This window comes from Manis pentadactyla, chromosome 11, assembly GCF_030020395.1.
Source record: "Manis pentadactyla isolate mManPen7 chromosome 11, mManPen7.hap1, whole genome shotgun sequence".
NCBI lineage: Eukaryota > Metazoa > Chordata > Mammalia > Pholidota > Manidae > Manis > Manis pentadactyla.
The window spans coordinates 89,845,340-89,859,368 of NC_080029.1; the positions used below are offsets into that span (position 1 = coordinate 89,845,340).

The window sequence follows — 14,029 nt, forward strand, 5'->3', positions numbered from 1 at the left end:
TATAACCTAGTAACGACAATTCCTTGCCAATGTAGCCCTCTCAAGTCTCATGACATTAACTCCTTGATCTTCGCGACAACCCGGCGTGGAGACAGGGTTGCGCAGAGTACCCTTCCAGAAGACAGCTAAGGTGAGTTACCCAGGGGTCTGCGACCCAGCGGCTGGTGAGCCAGCCACGCCCAGACGCCGGGTAGGGCCAGAGCTGGTGTCCTACGCGGCGTGGGGACGGAGGACATCCTCTTTGAGGGCGGATGCCCAGCCCGCGTCTAGACTGACGGAGAGGGGACTGCGGACGCAGGTGGTCGCGAACCCCAGCCTAGGGCAGGTCCAGGGTCCTTCCTTTGGCCCCCTCCGCCGGGGCGCCGCTCTGCGCTGCTGCGGCTGGCGGGCTCGAGCTCGGGCGCGGCGCCGAGGCCCTGCGTGGAGTTCGCCTGGCCCCTGCCGGCTGCCCGCGGGGTCGCAGGCGCGCGGAACCCGCGGCCCTAAGGCTTCTGCCGCGTGCGCTGGACTGGCGTCTCCCAGTCTCAGATTTCAGAATGCAAAGGGCTCAACGACATTTTGTTTTGCCAAATTGAGAGCATTAGCGGGAAATGTAAAAGGACGGCTGTCCTCTATTTTGTATCATTTCATACAAGAAAGGCTACTTTTAGCAATTATAAAAAGTAGAATGGACGAACTCAGGACAAAGGCCATTGTTTTTTTTGTTTGTTTGCTGTACATAGTTTTTAAAATATGACAATTTAAAAGACCTATTAAAAAAGCAACTCCCCTGCCCTCCACTCTATCATTCCCAGGCCAAAACCACTTTTGAATCTTTAAGATTTCTTTCAGTAATTCACTTCATGCCTCTAAGTGATACACTTACTTACTGATTTAGTTGTAAATCAGGCAACGTGTAAGGATAGTTCTTGAAAGTGCACACATTTGATTTATAGGAAGTTCATTACATGCTCGTATTTTCCTCACTTCCTCAGGCCAGTCCTATCCAAAGGCCAGCATTGGGAGCCCTGGGGTCAGATGGTACAGTGTCCTACCCACATATCCACCTGTTCCCTGCCTCTGCCTACACTTAGTGCTCCTCAGTACCCAGATCCCAGAGCCAAACCAAATCCAGGTGGGAGCCCTACTCTCCCTGTGTGCTCCACCCGGTCACTCCAGCAGAGTGCTGTTCGTGAAGCTGGCCTTTTCCTCCTACATCCACCACCCATCCACACTCAGACAGAGCTAACCTATCTAGATATTTCTTGGATCCTCAACAACCTGACAACTTGCCTACCTTCCTCCAATCCACGCCCCTCAACCCTTCCTCTATATGGAGCCAGAGTGCGCTATCAAGCTCACCCTAAATCCTTCAGTGGCTCTCAGCACCTATAAAATCTAAGGTTTTGCAAGGCAAATATGACTCTAATCTCTCTCAGCCTTCCCCTGCGGCTGCTCCTCTTCCAATCCCTGATGAGTATTTGTGTTCCAGTTGCAAATAGTCCTCAGGGTGTTGTTTCTTATCCCTGGCCTTTGCCTCAGAGAGTCCCTCTGAGGATGTCTTTCTAGCCCTTCACCTTGCCTTTGCTTCTTTATCCTAAAGCCTCAGTTCAGGGGAGCCCTTCAGGAAGCCCTCCCTTCTCCAATCTGTTCCCACTCCTCATCCTAAATGGGGCCCCTTCCTGCTTCTCCCTGGGCATATCTATCAGTGAGCTTGCTCCACTATTGTATTTATCTTGTATGTGTCTATTTCCCCTGCATCAGGCTAAGAATTGAAGGACCAGGATTATGATTTAACTGCCTTAATATGCCATCTAGCTCCAGCATAGTTCCTGGCACATAACAGGTACTCAACAAATGTTTATTGAAAGAGTAGATGGGTAGTCTGAAAATTTAGCTCGCATTTTGCTGGTACCGTATTTGTATGTGTGATAGCCTGAATATACTGTAGGATCTTTGAGGTCAAAGACCATTTCTCACTTATCTGAACCCTCCCAACAGCACCCAGTGCTCACAGTAAATGCTTGGTGGCTGTGTTCATGTTGAATGAGTGAAACAACAGGTGGGCCAGAGCCCTGGCCTAATCCCCAGAGTTGGCAGAAACAGCAGAGCCAGCCGGCCCTGCCTGGCCGTGCTTTCCCCAGGACTTCTCAGCCTGGAGTAGCCAGGGCCCAGCTGCGGAAGGGAGGCCCTCACCCCCCATATTCCTCCAACCTACTCAGAAACAGAAAGGAACTGCGAGAGGCCCTGGTCCCTCATATGCCAGCTGAGGACAAGAATGGGGATTGGATGGGGAAGGGGGCAGAGTCAGAGCACACACCACTCTTTTTTTCTTGCATAAAATGTACGGTATATAAAAAAGAGTAAGTTACATACATATATGCAGCATAAGGAGCAATAATAAAACAAACTTCTGTGTGCCTAGCATCCAAGTCAATCAAGAGAGCATTCTAGGTACCTTAGAAGTCCATGTGGCCCTCCCTGACCCATTCTTCCCAGAGGATCCACCATCCTGAATTTAGTGACAGTCTTTTCCTTACTTTTCTTTGTGGTTTCCTACCTCTGTGTGTATCCCTAAACAATATTGTTTAGATTGCCTATTTTTAAAACTTTCTACAATTGAATTCATACTACATATGTTCTTCCGTGTCTGGCCTCTTTGGCTTATCATTGTAGAGTTTTTAAAGAGTCATTCATATTAATGAGTAGAGCTGTGATTTGGTCAATCTTTTTTTCTTTGTATAGTATTTTGTTGTGCAAAAATACCACAATTTGATTATCCATTCTAGTTTTGAGGGACATTGAGGTTGTTTCCAGTTTGGGGCAACTCTAAAACATTCTGTATGTGTCTTCAGGTTTCTGAGTGCAAGAGTTTCTCTAGGTATATTCCTAGGAATAGAATTTCTGTGCTGTTGAGTATACACATGATCAACTCCACCAGTAATTCCAAACTGTTTTCCAAAGTAGTTGTGTGTCTGTATTTTTTAGAATGATGCTACCAGAGGTGACCTGGGGCAGAGGTGGCATGCAGCCCCAGAGCTAATTCCATGAGCTTGTTTTCAGCAAGGGGCAGAAGTCAAATGACAAAAGAGTGCATCACCACTTCCCTGTCCAGGCCCATCAACCACACAGTTAACAAACCCTTACAGACAAGCTGAGAGCAACGCACTGTACCAGGGGCTATGAGACAGCACTGAGTTCACACAGACCAGTTTCAGAGAAGGGGAGTTATGTCTCCACTTAATCAGCTAAGCAGTGCAACACAGCTTGCCCTGGAAGACAGGGGAGAAGGGCTAGATGGGTCAGTGGGAGTTTTTTGAAGACAGGAACGGTAATCTGAGTCCATGGATATCAGCACAGGCAGTATCACCCCTCAAAGAAGGATGGCGGATCAGTGGAGTAAGTACAGAGGGCTGCCATTGCCACCAGTAGAGGAAGGGAGGAAGAGAAGACCAGGGCTATGCCCCAAACCACAGAAACAGACACGTCTCTGTCCAAACACACCTGTGCCCTCGTGCCCATCCAGGGTACACACACAAAGACACACAGCCGCATACACCAAGCGACAGGCTGGTAGACATGATGCAGGAGCCAGGAGTGGGAGTTTGCAGCTGCCTGGGGGAGATAAGCCAGCCTTGAGAGTCACCCTCCTGGCTTCTCCCCCTCCACCCCACCTGCAGCATTTGCCTGGGCTCCCAAGAGACAGCTTCTGCAAAGCTGTGTGTTTTCAGAACAACCTGGGGACCCCACCCCAAATTCTTGTTCTATTTATGGCAACAGGGGAGCAAAGTCTGTTAGTCCATACTGGAGCCCTGTCTGATGCTGCCAGGCTGGGCAGGGTTGGGTGTACAGTAATTTTTTTATTTGTTGGAGTAAAAAACTTTAATTAAATTTACTGTAAGATGATTTAAGATTTCAGATAGGCGGTAAAGGAAGCTGAAATGAGAAGAGGCTAAGGGGGTGAGTCTTGATGTCCATGATTGGCCTGCAGCCTGCCCAGTCCATCCTTGCTTTCCAGACTCCCCACTGTTGGCCAAGAGAGGAAGGGTGGGGTTAGGGCCATTATGAGGTTGCTAATTAAGGCTGGAGGTTTGTGAATTTTATATGACTGCAGTTGCCTGGGAAAGGGGGATCTCCCCAGTACTGAGACTGCTTCCACTGCCCAGAACTGGCAACAGTTCAGGCTAAAGAATCACCACCCAGACATTCAGACCCAGCAAGTGCCAGCCCGTCTCCCTACCTCTCCCCTAGTCCCGACCTCCCAGGTGCCCCTAGTCAGAGTACACCCTTTGGTCCTGCAAGGCTGAGAAGTGGAAGCAGTTTGGCCTGTGGGATCTCCATTCCCCCTACACACACCTTCCCCACCTTGGGAAGCTGCCTGGCTGCAGAGTGAAGGAAGGTGGAGTCTCACTGGGAAGCAAGTAGAGCCCTCCTGGTCTTCTGCGTGGGATGTCCAGGTGCTTAGAATGCTGCCACACACACCTCTGTTCCCTATTCACTGGCCCCTAGGGGCCCATCCGGGAGCGTTATATGCTGCAGTTTTTCGGCTCTCCCTACCTGACCACCTATATTCTAGGGGGCTGGAGCCTCATGTCCCAGACTCCTGAGCCATGGAGAGAGCCTCAGGGGTATGCAAAGGTTCCCTCAAAGTGGAGCCTGTTGTCAATAGGTGACAAGACAATCTGTAATTGAGGCTGTTAGTCCTCCCCAAAGAAGGGTCAGACAGAAAAGATGGCTCCTCCCTGTTAGCTCCAAGGCACCTCCCTCACTAATGGGCACTCTTCTCCAGTCCCGTATTCCGCATTCTTTAAACTTCCACGTTCCTCTCTGCCCCAAAGCTGGAGGCCCACCACTCCTGTGGACTCAGCCATCTTAGGCTTCCCCACAAGGTCCTCTCATAAGCCCCTTCCCTCCAGCCAACCCCCAACCCCCAGCTAGCCCCTCTCACCAATAAGAGCCACCAACTCATTTCCCTGCTGCTTCATGGAAGCCTCATCTCTCTGCACTGAGGGTTTCCTGGGCCCTGGCACCCAGTTTCCAGTCTGTGAATGGACCTGCTTGTCCAGCCTCCTGTCCCTTAGTGGGTACACACCATGCTTACCCACTTGAGTGACCCTCCCCTCCATCTACCGATCCCCAACTCAGTTAAGAACTAACATTTACTGAGTGGCCACTATGTGCCAGGTATTCAATGACCAGTGATAGGTATAGGGCCAAAGGAGCCTTTAATTTAGTTGAGGAGATAGACATGAAACAGATTTCAGTCATTCCAACCAATTCTAATGTTTTTCATTTAGGACCCAGCACTAAGAACTGCTCACCCAGACTTTACCAGTCTGGTTCCCTGCTTTATCCCCAGCATTTAGCCTGGCTTCAGAAAGGTGCCCACTCAATAAATACTTGCATAATGAATGCCTGCCCTGAGGGCTGTAGCAGGGGACCACTTGTCTTCCTGTAGCCCTCCAACAAGCTTATCTAAATGAAATCAGATTTAGCTGAAACATCAAGGGCAGACCTGCAAGGGGGAGGGTCAGAAGTGAGCAGGGGAAATCCCAAGGCGCTGCCTTGAACTAAATTCTCCAACCTTTTTAGTAGCAGCTAAAAGAGCAGGGTTCTGGGGCCACAGACTCCAGCTTCTTGGAGAAGCCATCTGGACAGCCAAAGCCAGAACTGTAACTTTCATATTTCCAGATTTCAAAGAGTCTGCTCTGTGGAACCCATGACTATTGTAATCTGGTCACTGAAATAATCAAGCCAGTAAAGTTTACAGTAAAAATGTACACAAATCACAAACCCCACAAATGGAGACTCACTGGCCAAGGTAACATTACAATTACTCCTGAAAACAGACAAACTGGGCCGGGAGGAGCGAGTCTAAGCGCAGGAGGCAGGCCTGGCACACAGTGTGGCTGTAGGAGATAGTTTCCTAAGCTGGTATCAAAGTCCAGAGCTATGACCACCTGACAAAGCAGCCAGACTACAGAGCTGCTGTGGCCCAGGCACAGCTTGATTTCTCTGCCAGTCATTCATGTATTCAGCTACCCTCTAATTGTTACTGAGAACCTACTGTGTGCAGGATCAAATGCAGACATGGTCCTCACCCTAGTCTAGTTGGAGAGGCGGGCCTTACCAAGCAACGACTTGCTTGCTTGCCGGGCTTGGAAGGGAGGAGGCATCTCAGGCTGAGTGTGATTAGGAGGAGAGGGAGTAGGGATCAAGGCACCTTACCAGCTAGGGTAGCCTCAGGTGTTGGTTCCAGATCTTTGTCTCGTTTGCTGGCAGGAGCCACAGAGGGTTTAAACAGGAGAGTGATATAGGCGTTCTGTTTTAGAAAGATCCCTCTGGCTGCTGCTTGGAGAACAGGCTGGGGGGCGGAGGAGCAGAGCGGACGCTGGAGGCTAGGGCAGCGGTTGTTGGGGTGAGGAAGAGGAGGGGAGGAATGCAGGTAAATGACAGTCTGGCTGTGGTGCTGGATCAGATATGGATGGTGGCTGGGGAGGGAGAGGGGGGTGCCAAGGATGACTTGAAGGTTCCTGGTTTTGGGAACTGGGTGGGAGATGGTGCCTTTACCCCCGATAACACTGGGAGAGCACTGGGTTTGCCTGTAGTTGGAAGTGGTTGAAGTGTCAGAATGAGTGCAGAGGGCAGGGAAAGGGGACTTTTGATGGGGTGTTGCAAGAGGAATATTGTTTTTGTAAAGAAATTTGACAATATGCTCGCAACATTTTGCCCCCAATCTAATAGTGAAATGAATGTCGCTCCCGACAACTTCCGGTGTAAAATTCAAATGAGCTGCCAACAGACGTTTGGAAAACATAAGAATAGGGAATTGTTTGGGGAAGTTCATTTAGAAGCAAGTGATGGAGGAACAATTAAACGTGACAAAGCTGGGATCTGAACCCTGGCTCTTCTACTTATTAGTTGTGACTCAGACAAGTTTATCGAACCTCTCTATGCCTCAGTTTCCTCATTGGTAAAATAGGAATAATAACATATCTACTTCATAAGACTGCTTGAGGATTAAAAGAGTGTATAAAGAACACAGTGCCTGGCTCATGGAATCTCTCCAAAGTGTTACCTGTCATACAGAACACACTCCGACAAAGAGAAACAAATGAAAAGCAATTGCTGACTTCCCCATATCCTTTTCAATAAAAAAGAAGAGTTGCCCATATAACTAAGCATGATTTTCACAAATCCCCTTGTAAGATTTCTAAAAATAGCCAAGATATGGAAGCAACCTAAATGTCATCTATAGACAAATGGATAAAAAAGATGTGGCAAATATATATAATAGAATATTACTCAGCCATAGAAAAGAATGAAATCTTGCCATTTGCACCAACTTGGATGGACCTAGACAGTATTATGCTGAGTGAAGTAGTTGGACAGAAAGACAAACACTGCATGATTTCACTTACATGTGGAATCTAAAAAACAAAACAAACAACAGAAATAGATTCACATACACAGAGAACAGACTGGTGGTTGCTATGGGGGTGGGGTGGGGGTGGGGGGAAGATGGGTGAAATAGGTGACCTGCCCAGCTATTTATTATATGACTCAGTCTTGCTTGGGTCATATATTCTTTGCTGGGTTCTTCAATTTCAGAGCGGCTCCCCTCTGCTGGGTGGAGGAGAAGCTTTCCAAGGTCAGAAGCAGTGTTATTGACATCACTCGCAGGTCCCACTGATGCCTGAGCAGTGCTGAGCCTGCATGCTGTGTGTGGCCAGTTAGCACAGTACTTGTGGCCCAGACTGCAGCTTGGCAACCTCTCTGGGGCTGTCTCTGCTGGAAGGAGCTGGTCCTGGCTCTTGTGGGTTCATTGAGGTTGTGGGAAGATGGCAAAAGAGCCACAGGTGACTCTTACCCTCTGCTTTTGGTTTCAGAAGACTAAAGAGTTTGGTGGCTATGGCTGACAGCCTGTAGGAGATGGAGCCACCTCACCTTGGGGAATGCGATTGGGGATGCTACCAGAAATCTTTCCAAATGCAGAGGAAGTTGGTTCTGGTCATAAAGACAGCCCTGGTGTTGGGAGGAAGGAATGGGAAAGACACAGGCAAAGAGGCTGGCTGCTACTCCAGACCCAGCAGAGGGCATCCAGCCTGACGAGGCCAGTGTGGACACACTGCAGCTGAGTGGACAGAATACAGACATGGGCACCACATATTACGGGCTCCACATGGGAGACAGGTGTGCAAACAGGTTGCAGGACTAGATTCCAACTTTGAAATAGGGCAAACTGCAGGAATGTCTGGATGGGGGCATGATGAAGTACATTCATAATTGCTAATGTTTTGCATTTGCTATGGGTCAGGCACTATTCTAAGTACTTTTCATGTTTTAAGAAACTGTAGAGCCAGGATTCCTACTCAGGAAGTCTGGCTAAAGAGTTTGTATCCTTAACTACTACACTATGGAAATGTAAGAGTAAAGGTTTTAGAACCTACAAAGGGTTAGACCTCTATTTAACCTTTATGCTAACTACCCTGTTAGAAAAAGCAAAGGTTTGGAGCCACTCCAAGCCTGTGTGATCTTGAGCAGTTACTTAGACTCTCCAGGTTTCAGTCTCTTTATTCATTTGTAAATTTGAGATAATATTTACCTCATAGGGTTGTTGAGGATTAAATAAACTGTACTGAATGCCTATCCATGCCTTCTGTAAGATCACCACAGCTAGGAGTCTCTCAAGATGCTGCCCATTCCAGATCTGGGTTTCCTCATCATCCCAAGAGTCTGGAGATCTGGGTTCAAGGAACTACAGTAGGTACACCCCCATACTTCTAGCTCACAGCCTCCAGGGTTCCTCAGGGATGGGTCCCCCTTAATATACTTTCCCTTGATATCTAAGCAAACGAATGTCACGACAGAAGTGACTCTAAGGAAAAGCTAAGGTCCCAAGTGAACCACACCCAAATCATCACAGACATTTCATGCTTCTTGGAATGGTCCTCCCTTCTCCATTAATTTGTTTATTCAGTTATTTACCAGTCATTTACTCTTCAGTTTATCAAACATTATTAGGCACCTCTATTTGCCAGGCATTATGCCATATTCTTGGGAGTAGTCACCTAGAGGAGCCCATGGATTCTGGACTATGTTTAATTTCCCCTTCATCTTCAACCCAGGTTGATGGATCTTGGAAGGTGCTCAGTAAACATTGGAACCTGGGGCAGTAATGAAGGTGCTAACAGAGATGGTCTGTGAGAATGTAACAAGGCTTTCCAAGTAGGTCCAAGCAGGACAGACATTCCAAGGGCCTGGACCATGACACTCATCCATGTCATTGTGGCCACAATACAAGGATCACAAACCTGAAAACCTTCATGGATCAGGCAGGCCTCATAAATGCCCTAAGAGGGCAAGGTAGGACCATGGCAAATAGGAGCATGCCTGCCCCTTAAAGATGGCGTTTGCTACTTGGCACCAGCCTATTGTTACAAGTGGAAATGTGGGCCAAGGTAGCCAGATCTGATTTTTTAAGGAACTGGAAGTTGGGTTTTTATTTCAAATCTCCAAAAATTTCAGCATTGGCTCCTAATTTTCATCTTTTTTGAAAGCCCTGTGAGACAAGAACTTCTCAAATAGAACTTGTCTGCCTTCTGAATTCTGCTGAAAGGATGTCAGTTTGGGACCCCTGAGTAGGTCTCTGGGAGGGGGAAAGGTAGAGGGCTATGTGTCCAGGTTCTGAGGGTTCTAGAATGGTCCTATAATGCTGTCCTTCCTTTGGTCCAGAGATGTGCTACACACACAGGGAGCCATAAAGAGGAAGTTGAAGTCATAGTCCTGCTCTCCAGGGGGCTATAGTCTTAGCACAGAGATCCAGATAAAGCAGCAGATGGTCAGGAAGACAGTATGGAGCCCCTGGGAATTCAGAGCATCAGGGAGCAAGGTGGATTTGAGCTTTGGAAAACCTTTCTAGAAAGTAAGGCCTGACACTCTGAGGATGAGGATTCTGGAGGCAGAGTCCAGCAAGCTCCAGGAACAAACATGAATGGGTACAACCTATACTGAAGACCCCAAAGAAAAGCCCCAGAGAGTTTGCTTCCAGATGTCATGGGAAAGGACTTGCTGGAAAGGGCAGGACTGTAGCATGAGGCTTTGCTGACATCCCCAACATGTTATCTTACTCGACCTGGCAATCTTGACTGTGGTCGTGGTCAGTACGGGCAGGTAAGCAGGGCATGGCTGTCCAGGCTCACAGAAAGCAGTGTTGGGCGCTGTGACCAGGACTCCCATCCCTGACCTGAGCCAGACAGTCAGTTATAAGTCTTCTTATGTGACTTGGGACAAGCATTAACTGCGCTAAACCTCAGTTTTCTAATCTGTGAAATGGCAATAGTAATTGTGCCTACCTCCTGGGATTGCACTGAAAGCAAAACCAGCTTCTGAACCGTTAAGCGCTCATTCTGACACCAGCCTCAGGGCCCCAGTGAGGGACCTTTGCCTACTACTCATTTTATCAGCTATGTCCACTACCTGAGGATTCTAATCCCAAACTGGGTGGGGAAAGAGCACCTGGAGGGCAAAACTGGTCCCCATGACTTCTTTCTTGTCGCTGTTCCAGGAAAGGCATTGATTCTGGGAGGGCAGGACTGCCGAGAAGGGGAAAAGGAGGAAATGGAGGCACTGGGCCCTCCCCATCCCTTCCTCAGGGAGAGAGAAGGTAGAGCACCTGCTTACCTGAGGGAGCAGCGCTGAGAGAGGTCTCTTCCCTAAGGATGGACCCTTGCCATCGAACCCCCACGGGGGAGAGAGAGCGGAAACATCCCTCAGGGAAGCCAGCGCTGGGTGGAAACTGAGGCGCAACACTCTCCCTGCGTGAACATCTCGGTGTTCTGCAAAATTACCTCCCCAGTTCTGTCAGGCACAGAACTTCCTTCCCTTAAAATCCTCGTGTCCCCCAATGTCTTTCGGATGAAGCTCCTTGGCAGGGCTTGCCAAGCCTGGGTGGCCCTAGCCTCCTCTGCCGCCTCAGCCCGTTTCACAGCTCTGCGCCTTTGCTGAAGCGGACCCCCGCCTGGGGCATCCTCAACTCTTTCTAACCGATGGCTGGACTGCGTGAAGAATGCCTTTTCCTTCATAAAGACTGCTCACATTTTAGCTCTTTCTCGAACGTTCTCGCACCTCGCTCCAGACCCACACCAGGGCAGACCTTGCCTTGGCACCTTTACCTTTGCTTCCTCAGCAGCCATTGCATGTTGCTGTCGCGAAATTATGTTTATCACGCTGTTTTATGTCTGTTTGTCCCTCTACTCCCAACATATCCCAGCTTCCGACTGGAAGCTTCTTGAGAGCAGAACAATTCGGTTCCTCGTGGAACTCAAGAGCCAGCCCTTTTGCCCGGGATATTCTGGCCACTCCACAAAGGATGGGTGGGCGCTGGAAGACCCTGGGCAGCAGCTGGGGCTGCTTCTCTAGAGCCCGCGGGGGTGGGGGCGGGGTGAGGCTGGCGGACACCCTCTGCGGTAGGCTCCCGCCGAGCCAGCCCACCGGCCCGCGCCCCGCCCTTGGAGCCCGTGCCCACCGGGCCAGGTGATCTCGAACCTTCTCCTTCTCACACCCCGACAACAAACAACGCTCGCGCTTTCCCTCCGGAGAAAGGAGGTGGGGCCTGACCTCAGCCGGAGGCTGCAGCAGCTGCCGGAGGGGGTGGAGGGGGTAGGGCTCGGAGCTCCAGTCCTCGGGGGAGCCTCTTCTCTAGGGAGTGGCAGGGGTGGGGGCCTCGGCGAGTTCCCGAGCGCCCGGGAAGCCCTCCCTCGGCAGCCTCGACCCTCCGTGGGCGAAAGGAGGAGGGGCAGAAGGGGCGGCTTCAGTGAGTGCATGTTTCCGACTCAGCCCTACTCTAAGTCGGGAGTGCCCCCGGACATCCCCCTTCCCCCATTCGCGGCTACCATTCCTGGAACCCTGCAGCCCCAAGGGCAGGGTGAGACTAGGTGCCGACTAAGCAAGAGGGAGAGGATGCAGCTCTGCTGGGCTCCCGGGAACCGAGGTGTGCCCATCCCCCACCCCCTTGGCTGGTTGGGGGGAGGGCGCAGAAGGGTGGGACGGACCCCAGGGACAAGCCGACTACCACAGGAAAAAGCCTGAAATGGGGTGTACTCTGCAGTTGTTGGGGCTGTGGTGGAGGCGACTTGGATAAGGAGAATAGAGGGCACCCCAAGGGGAAGGCCAGAAGCCCCAAAGAGGGTAGGAGTGGGGAGTTGGGAGAGAAGAATGCAGAAACAGCTTTTCGGGGAGAGGCAGCCTGCAAAGACTTCCCCTGCCAGCAATCTGGACGCTAGCACTGGACAGATGGGGGTTTTGGACACAACGCCATGGACATGTGTTCCCCAAAGTGTGAGTGCGTGTAGACCCCCTTGTTTCTTCGTATGCAGAGACTGGGCCCGCACAGGCCCCATCTCACCTTGACCTACTCTCTAGGCTTGTAGCAGTGGGTGACAGGAGAGGAGAGGTAGTGTTCTCTGCAAGGCACTCAACAGCTGGGTCCTTGGTGTCAGGAGAGGGCCTTGCCCTTCCAGTTCAGAGAGCACTTCTGCCTCCCCCATCCCTAGGGAAAGGGGCCCCAGCAGGTAAAGACCAAACAGACACTTCTGCACTCGCATTTGCTTGGTGGCAAATAATTTCTGGAGATCCCTTTAAGGAGGGGGTTCCGACCCCTTTAAGAAGGAGTGGGTCAGATAAAAGGCCTATAAAAAGTCCAGGCTTACTTTCTGCCCCCACCCCTAGGGGCTTCCTATGATGGGGGAGGGGGCAAGTGCTGCAGCCTTATTAGTTGGTGCCCTGGTGTTCCTCCCCCAAGGAGCTGTGCCTTCTATGTTTGTCCGGTGGGGCTGAGAGGCCAGGTGGCTCAGTAAGTGTTCCTGGAACCTAGAGTACAGGCATTCTAGCAGGGCGGGGAGCAGCTGCCCCACTCCCAGGAAAGATGGAACCAGGGTGTAGAAGGGAGGAAGGGGAAAGTAGTTACTTCCATCAATTCAAGGACTGCGCTGTCCCACTGGGGTGCCCTGCCCGGTGCCAGGTGGCTGGAACTGAGGCCGGGCGGTCTGCAGGGACTGCGGCGGGCGTGGGGGAGGTGCCTGGCTGCTGGACTGGAGATGACGGAGCAGCCAGTCTGTCCCGGCTGTCTGTCTGGTCGTACGTGGTGGGGGAGGGGTGTGCAGAGTGTTTTCCCTCAGCCCTGGATGTTTTCCTCTGCATCTCCCTCTCTCTTCTCCAGCTCCAAGAAAGTTAACCCTTCCTATGGGTCTGGAGGCGCCTGAGTAGAGGGAGCCCCCCAGCCTGGAGGCAGGGAGGGGGGGATTTGATAGATTCATTCCCTGATCTCCAAACTGAGCGACAAGCCCTTTTCAGTAGGGGGCTTCTGGGCTGCTAGGTGTGCAGGGGTAAGGAAAGGTGACTGGGCTCCAGGTATTAGCACAACTACGTTGGTTATGTGGGGTGGGGGCAGCACTCACTCAGGAAAGGTTAAAGGAGCTGAAGGAAGAAGTGGAGACCTTTCCAGGTGTGGAAAGGCTCTGGATTGGGAAGGAAAGCCCAGGTGAAAAGGTCCTGGGAAGTGGGAGAGGAGACGCCAAAAGGCCCCTTGGGGGACTAGTAGGGTGTGCAGCCCCTGGCCTCTTCTTTGCTGGCTTTTTGACCAGCTTTAACAAAGTGGGCAAGGAACAGGGGTAGATCAGTGAGCTGGCACAGGAGCACCAAGTGCTTTTAGCCAGGCTGTGTTTTCAAACCGTAGTCCCCTCAGAGCCTCCAGGGGCAAAGGAGACAGCTATCCACTTGCAGGAGGCTCTGAAAGTAGAATTCCTCCAGCGACTGGCCAGGCTGGGTAGGCTGGAATGGGCTCTCATGACCACTCTGCCTCCTTTCCCATCAGTGTTCCCTTGTTTCCCTCCCACCAGGGCCCCAAACAAAGACAACTCTTCCCCCACCCCATCCCAGGGCCCTTGGATCTTTGCTCCTGGATGCTGGGGAAAAGTTCAGTCCTTCAACTTCACCCTGAAATCACAGGATTCCTACCACTTGGGTCTCCTTTCCTGTGACTAGGTACATT

General features: G+C 50.9%; 1 long non-coding RNA gene across 1 annotated transcript; it reads right to left on the reverse strand.

The window, feature by feature from the left end:
- Positions 1-1,817: 1,817 nt before the first annotated feature.
- On the reverse strand, positions 1,818-10,691 carry LOC130679561 (uncharacterized). Its single transcript, XR_008992569.1, has 3 exons — positions 10,663-10,691; positions 6,208-6,377; positions 1,818-4,005 (listed from the first exon to the last, which is right to left on the reverse strand). It is a non-coding gene; the product is annotated as an uncharacterized LOC130679561 (long non-coding RNA).
- Positions 10,692-14,029: the final 3,338 nt, after the last annotated feature.